The 17,443-nt window shown below is 45.5% G+C and overlaps 1 protein-coding gene across 12 annotated transcripts in view; it reads right to left on the reverse strand.

Annotated features, from left to right (window-relative positions):
• TBL1X (transducin beta like 1 X-linked) overlaps window positions 1-17,443 on the reverse strand; it is a 247,727-nt gene that overhangs the window by 76,283 nt on the left and 154,001 nt on the right. The window lies entirely within an intron of this gene.

The raw sequence follows: 17,443 nt of genomic DNA on the forward strand, positions 1-17,443 counted from the left end.
GTCCATTATTCTCTTCATTTCTTAGTATGTTTGAAATCTGCCAGAGTAAAATGGTTTTTTTTTTAATTTACATAAAAAGATCTGTGAACTTATTGATTTGCCCTTGTTACTTATGAGGCTGTAAGCTACTTTGAAAGCAAGAACAATGCCTTCTACCATCTCTTTATACTTCACTGTGGCTAACGGACTACCTTACATTCAGGGATAAACAGCTCATCAGGGTCTGTTGAAATGTTAAAAACTAAATGTCTTTTTTGGGGGGAGCTATGGAAAATGCCATGGATGGAGGAGCCTGATGGGCTGCAGTCCATGAGGTCGCTAAGAGTCGGACATGACTGAGCAACTTCACTTTCACTTTTCACTTTCATGCATTGGAGAAGAAAATGGCAACCCACTCCAGTGTTCTTGACTGGAGAATCCCAGGGACAGGGGAGCCTGGTGGGCTGCCATCTACGGGGTCGCACAGAGTCGGACACGACTGAAGAGACTTAGCTGCAGCAGCAGCAGATACAGTTAAGTGTCTTCTAGCTCTGAGATTCCATGGTATCAAGTTTCAATTTATCTGCTTATGCTTAACTCTTAACTCACCAAGATACCAAAATTACCTGGCCAGGTGATCAAGTCACATGTTAAGTCTTTCCCAAAGCACAAGTGAAGAGATTCCAAGTTTGGCTTGTTTTTTGCAATCACAAACCAGCAAATTAAAGAGAGAAGGAAGCAACCTTTACAACACTGTCAGGGGTCTAACACCCTGATTTCAAGCAGTCTATTTTGTCTGAGTTCCCTCCAATAGTCACTTAAACGTCCATAATTAATGAGAAAGTAGAAAAGAGCCTCCCAGAGGAAAGGGCCAGGGAACTGGAGCTTTGAGAAAAGACTAACATGTGACTTGATGACTGCTGCACTGGAAAACCAAGAGGAAAGCGGAAGTGAACTCACAAGATTTGTTGCACAAGTAAAGGAAACCATAAACGAAACAAAAAGAAAACCTACAGGCTGGGTTGCAATTCAACAGGACTCCGTTTCCAAAACACACGAATAGCTCATACAACTCAGTAACAGAAAACCAAACAACTCCATCAAAAAAACTGGCAGAAGAGCAAAGTAGATACTCCTCCAAAGAAGACATACAGATAGCCAATGAGCACCTGAGAAGATGCTCGATGTTGCTCATCACTGGACAAATTCAAATCAAAACTACAATGATGCATCACCTCACACAGGTCCGCATGGCCATCATCAAGAAGTCTACAGATAATAGATGCTGGAGAGGGTGTGCAGAAAAGGGAACTCTCGTACGCTGTTGGCAGAAATGCATTTGGTATGGCCCCTATGAAGAATGGTAAGGAGGCCCCTTAAAAAAACTCAAAGTACAATTACCATAGGATTCAACAATCCCACTCCTGGTTATGCCGCTGCTGCTGCTAAGTCGTTTCAGGCGTGTCCAACTCTGTGCGACCCCACAGATGGTAGCCTGGGTATATATCTAGAGAAAACCCTAATTCTAAGAGATACATGCACCCACATATTCACAGAAGCACTCTGCACAATAGCTAGGATGTGGAAGCAGCCTACATGTTCACCGACAGATGAAATGCTAAAGGTGTGGGATGTTGTGTTTAGTCGATATATTGTATCCGACTCTTCTGTGACCCTACGGACTGCAGCCCACCAGGCTCCTTTGTCCATGGGATTCTCCAAGCAAGAATACTTGAGTGCGCTGCCATTTCCTCCTGCAAGGGATCGTTCTGACCCGGGGATCAAATCCATGTCACCAGCATTTGCAGGTGGTTTCTTTACCAATGAGCCACCTGGGAAGCCCCTAAGGTGTGGTGTGTGTGTATATATATATATGCGTGTGTGTGTGTGTCTCAGTTTTATCTAACTCTTTGTAACCCCGTACACTGGGGTAGCCTGCCAGGCTCCTCTGTCCATGGGATTCTCCAGGCAAGAATACGATAGTGGGTTGCCATGCCCTTCTCCAATACATCTATATCCATATCCATCTATACATATATACATACATATAATGGAATATTACTCAGACATAAAAAAGGATGAAATAATACTATTTTCAACAACATGAATGGACCTAGAGGTTACTGTATCAAGTCAGAGAAAGGCAAACTCATCACTTATATGTGGAACCTAAAATATGACACAAACGAGCTTAGTTACAAACCAGAAAGAGACTCATAGACATAGAAAACAGATTTATGGTTACCAAGGGAGATTGGGGAGGGGATAAGCTAGGAATTGAGGACTGGCAGACACATGCTACTATACATAAATCAGGTAAAAAACAAGGTCTTTCTGTGAAGTACAGGGACCTACAGTTAATATCATATAATAAGCTATAATGAAAAAGAAAACTAACCATAAAAACGGTTTATACATAGCTGCATCTACTGTGGATCTGTTCTAAGTGCCTTGAAGTTATGTAATCCTGCTAATAAATAATGACAGAATCCTTCCTACCAGAATGTCACGTTTCCAACGAGGATCCCAGGTACCCCCACGAGCAGTGTCAGACTAGGGGTTCACACACAGCAAGTCATGACTTTCTTGTCATGATGCCTTCCTGGCTCCAAGCTGCAGGCAGCAGAAATTTTGTGAATTGCTGTCCTTCTCTAGGGGCTTCCCTGGTGGATCAGCTGGTAAAAAATCCACCTGCGATGCGGGAGACCTGGGTTCCATTCCTGGGTTGGGAAGACCCCCTGGAGAAGGGAACGGCTACCCACTTCAGTATTCTGCCCTGGAGAATTGCACAGACTGTATAGTCCATGGGGTTGCAAAGAGTCGGACATAACTGATTGACTTTCACTTTCACTTTCCTTCTCTAGCTTGTCTGTGTACCTAGGTATTCACCTAGAAAATGACACTCCATGCTCAGGATATAACTTTCCCAAACTTTAACTTTTCTGACACATGCTGAGATGTTCCTGACGACTTCCTGACAGATTTTGAACACACCAGTTGCTAGACATTCTAAAAAAGAGGTTCTCCTGCTGGAAGACTATAGATTCCCCAGAAGAAATATGAAACCAACGTGCATTTCTCTAGACTCTGGAAGGCTGCAAGCTAAAGATGGCAGCGCTTGACAAAAATGAATGCAAGTCTGCCAAGATGGTAATGACTTACAAAAATAAACTTGACTTTTAACATCATAATAGTGGCAAGAAGTAGGGCAGTTCTACACGCGCCTTTACCCACTGGGAATTAAAATCAGGCCATGATCCTCACGTCTCTTTTCACTCACCAAACTAGGAACACAGGTACCGTGAGGTGAGAGGTCATGGTGCATTAAGTGGTTCCTCATCTCCTATCATCACATTCCTCTTTGAACACCATTCATTTATGGGATGCTCTTTATTTAGATGGATTAGTTATTTTTTGTCACTATACTAAAAGGGTACCCAATTCTCTTTATACGTAAACTGGCAGACAAGAGTAAAGGGATCTGTTCTCTGTTAAGAGTTCTATTTATGACACACACACAAAGATTCTGGGTTGTTTTGTTCATGATAAACACTAATTACGTGCATGAATTTCAAGGGGAAGAAAAGGGAAGGAAGGAAGAGGAAGGAAGGATTGGGAAGGAAGGGGAAGGAATTGGAAGGAAGGAAGGGGGAGGAAGGGGAAGGAATTGGAAGGAAGGAAGGGGAAGGAAGGGGAAGGAAGGAAGGAAGGGGAAGGAAGGGGAAGGGAGGAAGAGGAAGGAAGGGGAAGGGAGGAAGAGGAAGGAAGGGGAAGGAAGAGGAAGGAAGGGGATGGGAGGGGGAGGAAGGAAGGGGAAGGAATTGGAAGGAAGGAAGGGGAAGGAAGGGGGAAAAAGGGGAAGGAATTGGAAGGCGGGAAGGGGAAGGAAGGAAGGGGAAGGAAGGAAAAGGAAGGAAAGGGAAGGAAGGAAGGGGAAGGGAGGAAGAGGAAGGAAGGGGAAGGAAGAGGAAGGAAGGGGATGGAAGGGGGAGGAAGGGAGAGGAAGGAAAGGGATGGAAGGGGGAGGAAGGAAGGGGAAGGAAGGGGAAGGAAGGGAAAGGAAGGAAGAGGAAGGAAGGGGAAGGAAGGGGAAGGAAGGGGAAGGAAGGGGAAGGAAGGGGATGGAAGGGGAAGGAAGGGGAAGGAAGGGGATGGAAGGAAGGGGAAGGAAGGGGATGGAAGGGAGAGGAAGGAAGGAGAAGGAAGGGGAAGGGAGGAAGAGGAAGGAAGGGGAAGGGAGGAAGAGGAAGGAAGGGGATGGAAGGGGGAGGAAGGGAGAGGAAGGAAAGGGATGAAAGGGGGGAGCAAGGAAGGGGGAGGAACGGGGAGCACGAAGGTCTCCTGCCTTCCTTCCGGCTCCGTTCCTGTCCGTCCTCTGTTGCCGTCCTTCCGTCCCTTTTTCTTCCTTTTCCTGCCTTCCTCTTCCCTTTTCCTTCCTTCCTTTCCTTCCCTGCTTCCTTTTCCTTCCCCCTTTTCTCCGTTTCAGCCCGTTCCTTCCTTCCTCTTCCTTCCTGTCCTTCCTGCTTACCTTCTTTCCTTCCTTTTCCGTCCTTTTCATTCGCTTTTCCTTCCTTTTCCTTCCTTTTCATGCCTTTCTCTTCTCTTCCTTTTCCTCCTTTTCGCTTTCTTCCTCTTCCTTCCTTTTCCTTCCTCTGCCGTCCTTTGTCATTCCGTTCACTTTTTCTTCTTCATCTTCCTTCCTTTCCGTCCTTCCGATTCCTTCCGTTTCCTTCCTCCTTTTTCTTCATTTTCCTTCCTCCTTTCCCTTCCTTTGCCTTCCTTTCCTCCTTCCCTTTGTTCCTTCCTTTGCGCTTCGCTTTGCCTTACTTCCCTTTTTCTTCCTTTTCCTCCTTCCTTTCCTTCCTTTCCTTCCCTTTCCTTCCTTTGTCATTCCGTTCTTTCCTCCTTTCCATTCCGTATTTCTTCCTTCCCCTTCCTTCCAATTCCTTCCTTCCTTTTCCTTCCCTTTCCATCCTTCCTTTTCCTTCCTGTCCTTTCCTTTCTCTTCCTTCCTTTTCCTTTCTTTTCCTTCCTTCCTCTTCCTTCCTTTTCCTTCCTCTTCCTTCCTTTTTCTTCCTTCCTTTCCATTCCTATTTCTTCCTTCCCCTTCCTTCCAAGTCCTTCCTTCCTTTGTCCTTCCCTTTCCTTCCTTTCTCTTCCTTCCTTTTCCTTTCTTCCCTTTCCTTCCTCTTCCTTCCTTTTCCTTCCTTTCTCTTCCTTCCTTTCCTTCCTCTTCCTTCCTTTTCCTTTCTCTTCCTTCCTTTTCCTTCCTCTCCCTTCCTTTTCCTTCCTCTCCCTTCCTTTCATTCATTTTGCTTCCTTCCTTTCCATTCTTCTTTCTTCCTGCCCCTTCCTTCCAATTCCTTCCTTCCTTTTCCTTCCCTTTCATCCTTCCTTTTCCTTCCTTTCCCCCTGTGTTCTTCCTTCTCCTCAATTAGTAAAATCCACCACTCAACCCCTTCCCTTCCAAACCCCCCCGTCCCCCACTACCACCCTCTAGTCCACACACCCCCGCCGCGCTCGCCTGGAGTCCCCTCTGGCATTTATCCAACCCCGGTACCACACTTATACATTCTCTCATCTATCACTAACCACGGCTTACCACTGCTGACAATCCTCCCCTTTTCTGAAACCGAGTTTAAAAATCGGGAGATAGTCAGGATATGACGACCGAAGAGGGAAAAGTTCTAGACTGGTAAAGCAGGGGTGAGCACACTTTCTCTGCAGGAATCTTGGATCCTTGACACCCAAACTGAGCCTGCTACAACTGCTCACGTCTGCTTTGGCTCTAAAACAGCTGCAGACGGTACATAAATGGGTGTTGGATGTGCTTCAACACAATTAAAAAAAAAATAGATTGCAGGTGGGGTTGGCCTATAGGCAGGAGTCTGCCGATCCCTGCCTGAGGGCAGTATCAGTGAAAGTCATTCAGTCGTCTCTGACTCTTTGCGACCCCATGGACTACACAGTCCATGAGATTCTCCAGGCCAGAATACTGGAGTGGGTAGCCTTTCCCTTCTCCAGAGGATCTTCCCAAACCAGGGATCGAACCCAGGTCTCCCACATTGCAGGCGAATTCTTTACCAGCTGAGTCACAAGGGAAGCCCAAGAATACTGGAGTGGATAGCCTTTCCCTTCTCCAGCGGATCTTCCCGACCCAGGAATCGAACCAGGGTCTCCTGAATTGCAGGCAGATTCTTCACCCACTGAGCTGTCAGGGAAGCCCAAGGCAATATCATGCTCATTTTATTAAGGTGTGTACTCCAAACTTCTTGTGTGCATGTGCGCAGAGTCACTTCACTTGGGTCTGACTCTCTGCGACCCCATGGACTGTAGCCCGCCAGGCTCCTCCATCCATGGGATTCTCCAGGCAAGAACACTGCACTGGGTTGCCATGCCCTCCTCCAGGGGATCTTCCCAACCTGGGGATTGAACCCACGTCTCTTATGTCTCCTGCACTGGCAGATGGGTTCTTTATGTCCCCTGGGAAGATGACCCATATTACATTAAAACAGACAACCTTCTAATATCCTCAGGGTGACTTCAGACAATTAACATATGACAGAAGTGGTCTATTCGAGAAGTAAAACAAGTCTCTGCCTTGTTTCTGGGAATGACCACAGTGGAGGGGGTGCAGTTGGAGTGAGGGGTGTATTTCAGCCCAGGTTCTTGGTCTCTGGGACACACACACACACACACACATACACACACACACATGTACACCTGCCATGGGAACTTTCATGACACTAGCTCAAATGCCATTCTAGGTTAAGATGATGCTCTCAGAACCCAAGTGCAAAGTCTCATGAAACTTTTCAGTTCTTTCACGGATCGCATAAGCGTGAAACTGAACAGAATAAATCTCATCAGTGTGGAGATGACATCTCTTTTTTTTTCCCCTCCCTCGTTAAACACGATTTTTAACAGGTTTCGTTTTTAGACTAGTTTTAGATTTCCAGCCAAAGTGACAGGAAGGTACACAGATTTCCTGTATGCCATTTGCCCCTACACAGGCTCAATTTCCCTCCTTATCTAGGTCCCCCACCAGAGGGTCCACCTGTTACAACTGATGAACCCACACTGAGATTATCACCTGAAGCCCATAGTTTATATCAGGCTGTGGCACCTTCTATGGGTTTTGACAAAAGACATAAACACACCTGAGCCCCCCAGGTGGCGCTCGTTGTAAAGAACCTTCGCACTTCAATGCAGGAGACGTAAGAGACACAGGTTCGATCCCTGGGCCAGGAAGATCCCCCGGAGAAGGGCATGGCAACCCACTGCAGTGTTCTTGCATGGAGAAGCCCATGGACAGGGAGCCTGTTGGGCTATAGTCCATGGGGTCGCAAGGAGTCGGGCAGGACTGAACGACTTTCACTCACTCACTCAAGAAAACCGAGGCTTAGCTGACTGACGGGGTTGCAAGAAGTCGGACATGACTGAAGGGACTTAGTACGCACACACGCATAAAGACACGTGTCCACCACTAAACCACCATCAAGAATACTTCCACTGTCCTAAAAGTTCTCCGTGCTCCAGGGGCTCATCTCAGCACTGAAGATGGTGCTGCAAAGAGTCAGACACAACTGAGTGATTGAACTGAACTAATATTCCACTGTCTAGACGCAACATTCAAATATTTATCCACTCACATATAAAAGGACATCATGGTTTCTCCCAAGTTTTGGCAATGATGAATCAAAGCTCTATAAACATACGCGTGCAGGTTTTTTCCTTTGAGTACATTTTTTTAAAAATGCCATTAAAATGATATAAGTAAGGACTTGCCTGGTGGTCCAGTGGCTAAGTCTCCACGCTCACACTGCAGGGGCCTGGGCTCGATCCCCGGTCAAGGAATTAGATCCAACATGTGCAACTAACGATTCTGGATGATGCAATGAAGCCTAAAGACCCACACAGTTTTGCACTAAGACCTGAGCAGCCAAATAAATCAACATACTTTTTAAAGAATTATCTAATTAACAGATGTTCAGGGGAAAGCTTTTAAGAGGTTCTCAGTTGTGGGCAACTGTGTCCCCGTAGGGTCATCAGTCAATGTCCGGAGATATTCCTCAGTGTCACAACTCCGGGGAGGGTCTCTGGCATGCAAGGGGTAGAGGTCGGACAAGACATTCCCACGTGAGAAAGGATTCTTGGGCCCCAAACGTAACTAGTGCTGAGGCTGAGAAACTCTGCTGCTGCTGTTCAGCCACTCAGTCGTGTCAGACTCTTTGCGACCCTGTGGACTGTAGCCTGCCAGGCTCCTCTGTCCGTGGGATTCTCCAGGCAAGAATACTGGAGTGGGTTGCCACGCCTTCCTCCAGGGGATCTTCCCGAGCTGGGGATCGAACCCATGTCTGTTACGTCTCCTGCACTGCCAGGCGGGTTCTTTACCACTAGCGCCACCAGGGAAGCCCTGAGAAGCCCTGGTATGAGGATAAAATGCTAACTCTCCCTAGGTCCACTCCGTCTCACCTCGCAGAGACTGCCCCTATTTCCCAGCTCTCCCTACAGTCCTGCAAGTGCCCACCATGTGGTCCTCTTCCTTTTAACACAAACATGATCTGCTAACTATCATCCCTGAATCTGAGTCATGAGAGGTGCGTGTCACTGGTTTTCATCACGAAAACCTTTCAACAGCAAGGCTGCTCAGTACCTGCCTACATAAAATAACTCGTCGCCCACCTGTTCTCGTAGAAAGTGTACATTTTATCAAGTCCCTCTAGGCCCATGATATGACTTAACCATCACAACAATCCTTTTGTTATTCCCACTGCCTAGCTGTAAAAGGCCAAGTTCTAGAGAGTTTAAATGAACGGAACACTCCAGACTGGTTTCACAGCTAGGAAATGGTCAAATTTGTTTGTTGTTGCTCAGTTGCTCAGTTGTGTCCGATTCTTTGCGACCCCATGGGCTGCAGCACTCCAGGCCTCTCTGTTCATCATCAACTCCCGGAGTTTACTCAAACTCATGTCCATTGAGTTGGTGACGCCTTCCAACCATCTCATCCTCTGTTGCCCCCTCCTCCTCTTGCCCTCAATCCTTCCCAGCATCAGGATGTTTTCAAATGAGTTGGCTCTTTGCATCAGGTGGCCAAATTACTGGAGCTTCAGCATCACTCCTTCCAATGAATACTCAGAGATGATTTCCTTTAGGATGGACTGGTTGGATCTCCTTGCAGTCCAAGGGACTCTCAAGAGTCTTCTCCAACACCACAGTTCAAAAGCAGCCATTCTTTGGCGCTCAGCTTTATGGTCTAAATCTCACATCCATACATGACTACTGGAAAAATCATAGCTTTGACTAGATGGACCTTTGTTGGCAAAGTGATGTTTTTGCTTTTTAATGTTCTGTCTAGGTTGGTCATAGCTTTTCTTCCAATGAGCAAGCGTCTTTTCATTTCATGGCTGCAGTCATCATCTGCAGTGATTTTGGAGCCCAAGAAAATAAAGTCTGTCACTGTTTCCATTGTTTCTCCATCTATTTGCCATGCAGTGATAGGACCGGAAGCCATGACCTTAGTTTTTTGAATGTTGATTTTTAAGCCAGCTTTTCCACTGTCCTCTTTCACTTTCATCAAGGGGCTCTTTAGTTCCTCTTCACTTGCTGCCATAAGGGTGGTGTCATCTGCATATCTGAGGTTATTGATATTTCTCCCAGCAATCTTGAGTCCAGCTTGTGCTTCGCCCAGCCCAGCGTTTCTCATGATGTACTCTGCATGTAAGTTAAATATGCAGGGTGACAATTTTATAGCCTTGATGTGTTCCTCTCCCAATTTGGAACCAGTCCGTTGTTTCAAGTTCTGTTCAACTTGTCCAGTTCTTGACCTGCATACAGATTTCTCAGGAGGCAGGTAAGGTGGTCTGGTATTCCGATCACTTTAAGAATTTTCCATAGTTTGTTGTGATCCACACAGTCAAAGGCTTCAGTGTGGTCAATGAAACAAAAGTAGACGTTTTCCTGGAATTATCTTGCTTTTTCTATTATCCAACAGATATTGGCAATTTGATCTCACACTCCTGAGCTGATCTGAAATGTATCCAGTCATTTGCACTGTGTATATGTGTGTTAGTCACTTAGTTGTTTCCGACTCTTTGCGACCCCGTGGACTGTAGCTCACCAGGCTCCTCTACCCATGGGATTCTCCAGGCAAGAATACTGGAGTGGGTAGCCATTCCCTTCTCCAGGGAATCTAGACGACTCAGGGATCGAACCGGGGTCTCCTGTACCGCAGGCAGATTCTTCACAGCCTGAGTCACCAGGGAAGCCCTCGTTTGCACTTTATCTACAAGCAACTACGCTCTATTCAGTTTTGGATTTTCTGTGATTTTTTTTTTTTTCCTTCACCGGACCGCCTTCCAGGTTTCCGCAGTTAGCCTTGACATCTAGAAGATGAAAGCCAGCACGGGAGTGAGTCATCCTGGGGCTTTGCATTCCATTCACGTGCGCATCTCTCCCATGGCGTCAAACTCAGATCAACAGCGAATGTCTTATTTATAGCGATGGTTTATTTATAGATGAGCAGGATGACCAAGAGCACCCTTATGCCTCCAAGAAAGCAGCAGCGTGTGCAGCTAGACGAGGAAACCAAGTGCGGGAAAAGGCAGTTCCTTCCTGATTCATGGAATGCAGTTCTTTGGAGATAAAACACACCCTATTTGTCATTAAAATTCTTTGTTTCTGAGTGCGTTTGCCTTCAAGATGTTAACGCTTTTCTTGTTCCATCATTGGTACGGGAGACTTGTGAAATCACAAGCAACCATTATTATTAGTGTCATGACTGGGGACTTGTCTGGGAGTTTAGTGGTTAAGACATGGCACTTTCACAGCAAGGGGCATGAGTCTGAGCCCTAATTGGGGGACTAAGATACTGAATGCCTCGAGGTGAAGCCGAAATACACACAGACATATATATATATATACGTATGTACACGTGTATTCATATACATACATATATATACACATGTACGCACACATTGATGACTGTAAAATCATAGCTAAATATGTACATCAGGCCTCATTTCATGCAACTACAGCTATTGAATATGAATTTTCCAAACTAGAAAATGAGAGCTGGGAATTCCGTGGTCTCTGTGCTTTCAATATCAAGGGTCTGGGTTTGATTCCTGGTCACGTAATTAAGATCCCATAAGCCCTTGTGGTGCAGTGAAACAAAAAGAAAAGAAAAATGTCACCCACCATTTTTTTAAAGTCTTTTTTGATTTTGTTACAGTACGGCTTCTGCTTTATGTTTTGGGTTTTTAGGCCTGTGGGGTCTTAAGCTTCCCCGACCAGGGATCGAATCCACACCTCCTGTATTGGAAGGCAAAGTCTCAATCACTGGATCTCCAGGGAAGTCCCGGCCCACCTTTTTTAGAATTCTGATTCCTCACTGCCCTTTCCTCCTACCTGACGGCTGCTAACCAAAACAGACTCACGTGTGAGCGCCAGTCAGTCAGTCCTCCAAAGCCAGGGACGAACAGGACATGTGGGTTGGTCTGTCTCGGCTAAGATGACTAAAACAGTTTGAAAGTTTGTTTCTGCCTAGCTTTCAAGACACAAGCTTGCCTTCAGGTGCAGGGGCTGCAGGAGGCAGTTTCTAGTACGGGCTCCAATATCACTGGGGGAGGCGACTGCAGTCATGAAATTAAAAAAGACACTTGTTCCTTGGGAGAAAAGCTACGACCAACCCAGACAGTGGCTTCAGAAGCAGAGACATCACTTTGTTGACAAAGGTCCGTCTAGTCAAAGCTATGGTTTTTCCAGTAGTCATGTATGGATGTGAGAGTTGGACCATAAAGAAGGCTGAGTGCCAAAGAATGGATGCTTTTGAACTGTGGTGTTGAAGAAGACTCTTGAGAGTCCCTTGTACTGCAAGGAGATCCAACCCGTCCATCCTAAAGGAAATCGGTCCTGAATATTCATAAGAAAAACTGATGCTGAAGCTCGGATACTCTGTCCACCTGATATGAAAAAACACCCTGATACTGGGAAAGACTGAAGGTGGGAGGAGAAGGGGACGACAGAGGATGAGATGGACCGATGGCATCACCGACTCAACGGACATGAGTTTGAATAAACTCCAGGAATTGGTGATGGACAGGAAGGCCTGTTGTGCTGCACTCCATGGGGTCGCAAACAGTTGGACATGACCTAGCGACTCAACGGACAACAGCCAGTATGCGATTATTTGGAGAAACAAACACTTGAGACAATTCGTTTGAAGCAAGACCAAGAAATCTATCAGTTAAGTAAAGCCTCCTCTTTTAAAGGAATCTGACATAAATTCTGCGAGGCAGAAACCACCTCTGTAAGCTGATGGTGTGAGGTACCAAAAAGATAACACACCTCATGGAAGGAGGAGGCACTGCAGGGCCTGGCATTACAAATGTCAAAAAAGACTTGTGGTTTCCTGTAGTTTCAGAGGGCGACTGACTCTTGAGACAGAAAAAGATGATACACAATTTAACGCCAGAAAAAAATAACGCACAATTTAATGGTGCTCAGAATTCCCAGATTCATCCCAGGGTGTGATGGTCCCCACTGGCTTTTCAGGGTGGGCTTGGGACGCGGAAGTCACATAAAATAGAATGTCACCCCGCATGATCCGGGATCAAAGGTGCACGTGTAGGACAGAGCTACAGGACGTGTGCGTCAGGCTCACATCTGCATGGACGTGGTCCCCGCAGTGATTTCCTCATCGCCCTCTGCCATCTCACAGACTTGGGAGAGCCCATCGCTGGGCAGTCAGAACCTGGAAGTCATCCCAGGTGGTCTGCGTTATATATCCCATCTCCCTTCCACTGCACCACTGGCCTATCTTTAGACGCACTTTTCAGGTACTAAAACAATAAAATAAACACACTGGCACACACTGATTCTTCTAGCCCTGTATATTTGCCTTGAAGGCCAAACTCTTGCCTCTGTCTTGGGTGGCTAGTCTCAATCACGCCATTCTTTACACCCAATCTAAGCTGGCTTCCTTTTCTCCAGATTCCAGCACGCTGTTATTTGCCAGAAATTACACTCAGTGCTTGGAAAGGGTAGTGGTTCCCTTCCGACACAAGCTGGCAGGCTCTCAGAGAAGCAGTGTGGTCCTGGCGTGACCTCGGCTAAACTCCAGACTCCTTCGCTCGGGGCTGTGTGTCCCCTGGTGAGGAACTTAGCCTCTCTGGGCCAGTACAGGAGCACGGCGTGTTTAGCAGTTATGCTGCAGAAATTCACTGATTCAGACACATAAAGCCGGACGCGTAGGCCTGTACAGAACGACAGTTAACTGCAACATGCTAATGGCTGTGGAGTGGTTACTGGAATGATGCTGTGTTCCTTCTGTGCTGTTCATCATTTGTTTCAATTTTTAAAGCAAAAATGAAAACCAAGATGATTAAATATATTAATATATAAAAATTATATTATAAATAACAATGAATAAATAATAAATGATATAATACACAAATCTATACAAATACATAATATAAATATTAATATATAATTGTATGTATTTAACATAGAGTTAAATATATTAATATTAAATATATTAATATATAATTAAATATAATAATATATTTAATCATCTTGGGTTTTATTGTATATATACACACAGACACACACACATATATAAACCTAAAAGCCAATATAAATCTACATTTTCACCAGTGACTCCCACAAAGGAATAAATGTCAGAAGCTTCTTTAACAGGATTAAAACAGTCACGTAAGTGAAAAGTATAAGAGAATGATGTTTTTGTTTCCACTGGAACATAATCACAGTTATCTCTGGTTTTTTCTTAAACGGAAACTAACTGCTTGGTTTTCAAACAACTGCACTTTTAAGTGGGCAAATGTGTCTGAGAAAGGAAAAGAACAGGGTCAGAAGAAGGAAAGAAACCAATCAGGTTAGACAGAGCGTAGATGCTCCAGTTCTTGACTCTAGCAGTATCTTCATGCTACACCATCAAATGATTTTATCCGCCTAGTACTCTTTTACTGATCCCCTTTTACCAGTCTAGTAAGCAACAGGCTTCGTGCAAACATGATTTCAAGTGCAGTGTTAGCGTGTTAGCCGCTCAGTCGTGTCCAACTCTTTGCGACACCATGGACTGGAGCCTGCCAGGCTCCTCTGTCCATGGCGTTCTCTAGGCAAGGATACTGGAGTGTGTGGCCATTCCCTTCTCCAGGGGATCTTCCAGACCCAGGGATGGAACTTGGGTCTCCTGTTTTGCAGGCCGATTCTCCACCGTCTGAGCCACCAGGGCAGCCTAATGATTGCAAACACAGTAAAATGCAAATGCTCTATGTCCTATAAAAATCAAGTATAAAGGAAAACTAGGATTTAAGTGAATATCCTAGTTTAAGCTTAATCTGATTTCCTTCGATCCTGTCCAAATTTCCCTGGGGTCCTAAGATCACCCTCATGAATTATGCAATGTGTTAAATCCCTAAGTAAGTATACTGGAGTGTGTAGTATAGCTTCCCAGGTGGCGCTAGCGGTAAAGAACCCACCTGCTGATGAAGGAGACATAAGAGGCGGAAGATCCCTTGGCGGAGGAAGCGACAACCCCCTCCAGTAGTCTTGCCTGGGAAATCCCATGGACGGAGGAGCCTGGTGGGCAACAGTCCGTGGGGTCGCAAAGAGTCGGACATGACTGAAGTGACTTAGCACGTCTGTACTACAGTTTGGAAGGTATATCAAGATGTTCTGGGGATGCGATTTCTGACAACACAGTAAACAGAACAAAGTGTGACCCCGAAATGGTACTGGGAAGATGCCATTGGTAACAGGGAACTGGTGCTGTGTCAGATTACCTGGTTGTGCAAATAGAACTATTTACAAGTCACACGCCGCCCTAAACACACAGAAAACGTCTCTGCCAAAAAAATGCTGAAACGCCCTGCAGTTTCAAGTATGACATTTACATGGTTTTATAGAAATACCACAGATTAAAAATAAAAGACAGTGTCTTTTGGTAGGAGAGAAACCTTGTTCCTCCAAAGAGTATATGAGAAAACTAAAGTGAACTTTGAGATATCTTTCTCAATTTGGTTCCTCCATTATACAGAGATTTACTTATTCAAATAAGTAGAGAAGAGACAGCCCCTTACAAAGAAAAGGATGCAGAGTCTGGAAGTGCGAGTAGAAAAGTTAATGTGTCTTAAACGGGTGACTCTCCAACTTGACTGGGGACTTTATACTGTGCTCTCCTGCTGGCAAAGGTCAGTACAGTCAAAGCTATGGCTCTTTAGTAGTTACGTACAGATGTGAGAGTCAGACCATAAAGAACACTGAGTGTCTGAGAATTGATGCTTTTGAACTGCGGTGTTGGAGAAGACTCCTGAGACTCACTTGGACTTAAAGGAGATCAAACCAGTCAATGCTAAACCCTGCATATTCATTGGAAGGACTGATGCAGAAGCTGAAACTCCAATCCTTTGGCCACCTGATGTGAAGAACTGACTCACTGGAAAAGACCCTGATGCTGGGAAAGATGGAAGGCGGGAGGAAGGGACGACAGAGGATGAGATGGTTGGATGGCGTCACCGACTCAAGGGACATGAGTTTGAGCAAGCTCTGGGAGTTGGTGATGGACAGGGAGGCCTGGCGTGCTGCAGTCCAGGGGGTCGCAAAGAGTCGGATATAACTGATCTGATCAACAACAAATCTCCTACTGAAGGAAGTCAGTCTCCTGGGGGCTCCCCCCTCCCCATAAAGAATAAAAATCTCTATCTGGGACCTTAAGAACTGCAGTCCAGGAGTCACAGATACAGGTAAAACCAAAGGAAGCGTTCGGGGAAAAGAAAGAACCAGGGGCTCGTAAAGACAGAATTCACAAGGGTGTTACAGTTGCCCAGTGAGAATTATGAGTGACTCGGATGCAAGTCACAGGTTATTTGTCCTCACAGAACCATGAGTTATTTCAGGGTTCCCAGGGGCTTTTTTTTGAGACTTAAATGTGAAACAGTGACAGCAAAAGGGTTCAGAACAGCGTGATTAATTAAGGAGACATTTGATGCACCCACTGACACCCCGGAAAAGCCCCTGTACACAGGCCAAGCACTCGACAAGTGTGAATACGCTCAGCTGACTTCTGGGGTCTTAACCTGTTCGATTCGATTAGCGCTTGGTAGATACGTTCTTAAAGGGCCAGAGACTAAATACTCTTCATTCCATGAGCCACAGAGAGCTACAACCGTGCAATACAGGCATCAGCGGGTTTAGCTGTGTTCCAAGGAAACTTAATTACGTATAATGGAACTGAGAGAATTTTCACGCGTTATAACTTGTCATTCTTCTTGGCTTCATTTTTCAAAAAACACTTGCTTTATTTATTTTTAAATTATTTATTTGGCTGTGACTAGTTGCGGTATGCGAACTCTTAGCAGCATGTGGGATCTAGTCCCCTCAGGACTGAACCGAGGGCCCCTGCATTGGGAGACTGGAGTCTTAGCCGCTGGACCACCAGGGAAGTCCCTGGTTTCTACATTTTTAAGTGGTCCCCCCCCCGCAAAAAAAATCAAAAAATGGTGGTTCAGTGGTTAAGACTCCATGCTCCCAAGGCAGGGGTCCCAGGTTCAATCCCTGGTCAAGTAAACTAGATCCTACGTACCTCAAGTAATGATTCCCTCTGCTGAAACTGAGACCCAGAGCAGCTAAATGAATGAATGAATAAATAAGTAAGTTTAAGTTCAGTGCAGTCGCTCAGTTGTGTCTGACTCTTTGCGACCCCATGGGCTGCAGTACGCCAGGCCTCCCTGTCCATCACCCACTCCCAGAGTTTACCCAAACCCATGTCCATTGAGTCAGTGATGCCATCCAACCATCTCATCCTCTGTCATCTCCTTCTCCTCCCGCCCTCAATCTTTCCCAGCATCAGGGTCTTTTCCAATGAGTCAGTTCTTCGCATCAGGTGGCCAAGGTATTGGACTTTCAGCTTCACCGTCAGTCCTTTCAATGAACACTCAGTACTGATTTCCTTTAGGAAGGACTGGTTGGATCTCCTTGCTGTTCAAGAGACCCTCAAGAGTCTTCTCCAACACCATAGTTCAAAAGCATCCGTTCTTTGGTGCTCAGCTTTCTTTATAGTCCAGTTCTCACATCCATACATGACTACTGGAAAAACCACAGCCTTGACTAGATGGACCTTTGCTGGCAAAGTAATGTCTCTGCTTTTTAATATGCTATCTAGGTAAGTAAGTATTGGGTTGGCAAAAAAAAAAAGAAAATGTAGAAACCATCCTTAGCATATTTAATGTACAAAAGTAGACAAAGGGTTAAATTTGGCCTGCAGGCTAGCTCTGCTAAAGCTGTGTTAGATAAGATGAGGCATGGTTAGATTCCATTGCTATCACAGCTTGCAAAGATTACTGAAAAACCAACCTCGGAAAGCATTATGACAATTCGTCAAAACATTCAACACACAGTTGCCATATGATTCAGCAATTCCACTTTTAGGTATAAAACCGAAAGA

This window comes from Bos indicus, chromosome X, assembly GCF_029378745.1.
Source record: "Bos indicus isolate NIAB-ARS_2022 breed Sahiwal x Tharparkar chromosome X, NIAB-ARS_B.indTharparkar_mat_pri_1.0, whole genome shotgun sequence".
Taxonomy (NCBI): domain Eukaryota; kingdom Metazoa; phylum Chordata; class Mammalia; order Artiodactyla; family Bovidae; genus Bos; species Bos indicus.